Source organism: Chrysochloris asiatica, unplaced genomic scaffold (genome assembly GCF_000296735.1).
Source record: "Chrysochloris asiatica unplaced genomic scaffold, ChrAsi1.0 scaffold00039, whole genome shotgun sequence".
Classification (NCBI taxonomy): Eukaryota; Metazoa; Chordata; class Mammalia; order Afrosoricida; family Chrysochloridae; genus Chrysochloris; species Chrysochloris asiatica.
This window is the reverse complement of record NW_006408557.1, coordinates 21735778-21738408: the sequence shown is the minus strand read 5'-3', so window position 1 is coordinate 21738408 and position 2631 is coordinate 21735778. Positions and strand designations below refer to the sequence as shown.

Sequence of the window (2631 nt, the reverse complement as noted above, 5' to 3'; positions counted from 1 at the left end):
CCCAAGAGTCCCCAGGTCTTGCCACACTGCTGGCTAACCAGGTCTTCACCCGGGTTCACAGAAGTCTATTGAACGTTGTAGGGCTTAGCTCACTGCTTCAGCACATCCACATTTTGCAAATTCAAGTGCTGCTTCGTTGGCCATGACTGAACTGAGAACTGATTCAAAGTCCTGCTGTGGACAAACTGCAATGCACCTCTGGGCCAGTTTCTCTGCAGCCCCAATGGAGATAAGCATTTGCTGATGCACCTGTAACTCTCAGAGGATCAGTAGGAAACCTTCATGCAAAGTATGATGCTTTTTTTCCAGTAATAGTAAAGATGATAATAATAGGACTGCTCCCATAAAGATTTACAGCCTCAGAAATCCTATACAGGGTTGCTACAAGTCAGAACCAACTCCACAGCATCACTACCACCACCAACAACAACAATTATTGAGCATTTAGAAGTCCCTGGGTGGTGCAATTATGCTCAAATATTAACTGAAAAGTTGGTGGTTCAAATTCACTCAGAGACACCTCAGAAGAAATGCCTGGCAATTTGCTTCTAAAAGGTCACAGCCTTGAAAACCTATGGAGCACAGTTCTAGTCTGTCACACATGACTTGATGGCAATGGATTTGGTTTTATTAATGAGCACTTCCACTTTCTCACCAAGTCTCTTGTAACAGGGAAGAGACACCTTAGATTCATCAGGGACAAGACACACCATTTCTGGAGGTTGTTAAGATAGATTGGAGCTGCTGCCACAAATATTTGTGATTGGAACTGTCAGAGGACAAAGCAGATGGAGGAAAATAAGATCTAGAACTGAAGAATAAAACATTTCTAATATCATTTGAGCACCTGGATCCAGGCTGGCCTGAAGATAAATTACTCCTAAGCTTTTTAGTTCTATGGTCCAAGCCATTTGAACAAAAGCTAAAGTTAAAGACCCAGGTAGGCATTCATATTTCCTCCGTGCTCTGCCTCTCTATCAGCAGCAGGCTGACAAAGGGAAAATATATAAATCGGGGCTTGGGTTGTTTTTGGTGATTTTTGTTGTTGTTGTTGATCAGTGCCATCAAGTCAGGTACAACTCATAGCAACCCTGTACAGGGTTTCCGAGGAGCTGCTGGTGGGTTTGAAGAGGTGTAAAAGTAGTCAGAGCTTATTCTGAGGAGTTATTCTATATGCATATGTTGTTATTATCAGGTGCTACTGAGCTGGTTCTGACTCACAGCAATTCTATGTATGAGAGAATGAAACACTACCCTGTTCTGTGTCATTCTCATAATTATTGTACATTTAAGCCTATTGTTGTAAACGCTATGCCTGTCAATCCTTCTTGGTGAGGGTCTTCCTCTTTTTCACTGACCCATGACCACATCCACCTGATTCTGAAGAAGGGGCATTCCTTTTACAGATCGAGGAGAACTGGAGCAAGAAAGCACAGATCTGTCTAGGGTTGCATTGTGGATACCAGCCTGAGTGTTCTCAACTTGGTTATTGTAAAAAAAAAAAGAAGAAGGAGAAGAAATGTGTATGGACATGCTTTAGAAAATCAGCCAATGGAAACCCTATGGGTGACAATGGTCCAGTCTCATTTTGCATCAGTTCACCGTGAGTCTGGCTGACTGGATGACAGTTAAAACAACATTGCAGAATTGGTTTCACGTACACACAATGCACGCTGCTACCTGAAGCTTCAGTGCCTGTCCTTTTGCAGCAATTTCTGATTGGATCAACCATCTCACCTTTCTTCACCTGGCTTCGGAACTTTCTTTTGAGTTTTACTTTACTTATCACCTTCTCTGGAAAGCCTTTCTTCATCTGTCCCTCCTCCTTTGGTGGGAATCTGGGAGCCCTACAACCCCCTGCCAGCACGTTCCCTGTTAAAACCTATATGATAAGAAAACTCCATGAGGACAGGGATCACATCTTCCATTTCTGTCTGTTGCCTGTCCTGGAGTCAGGCTTATAGCAGGTTCTCATGAATGTTTGTTGAATAGTCAATAATTGTTGGTGGTAGTGATGGTAGTGTGCTGTGGAGTTGGTTCTGACTCACAGCAACCCTGGTTTCTGTGGCTGTAAATCTTTATGGGAGCAGACTTATTATTGGGACTGGAGTTCCCAAAGCAGAAACTAAGGAAATCCCCTCTCTCTCCAGGGCAGGGGCAGCAGGAAACTTCTATTCAGGGTATTCTGAGTGAATTGAGAGCATTGTGTGTATGTGAAACCAATTCTGCAATGTTATTTTAACTGTCATCCAGTCAGCCAGACTCATGGTGAACTGATGCAAAAACCCATAGGGTTTCCATTGGCTGATTTTCTAAAGCACGTCCCTACACCTTTCTTCTTAGTCTGTCTTTTGTTGTTGTTTTTGAGACTATACACAATAGCAGTAATTGTTGTTGAGTGCCATCAGGTGGGCTTGAACCCATAGCACCCCTTTATAGGGTTCCAAGGCTGTAAAATTTTCCAGGAGCAGAAAGTCTTATCTTTCTCCTATGGAGCAGCTGGTGGACTTGAACCCGATGGTTCACAGTTCAGTGCCCATTCCAAAGAGCCACCATGCTCCTTTTTAGGGACTTTAGTCCTGGTGTGGTGCTGTGGGATAAAGCACTGGACTCAAGGTCGGTTTGAACCAC

General features: G+C 43.5%; 1 pseudogene; it reads right to left on the bottom strand.

Annotated features, from left to right (window-relative positions):
- LOC102828517 overlaps positions 1-1813 on the bottom strand; it is a 38490-nt pseudogene extending 36677 nt beyond the window's left edge.
- Between the last annotated feature and the right edge of the window lie 818 nt (positions 1814-2631).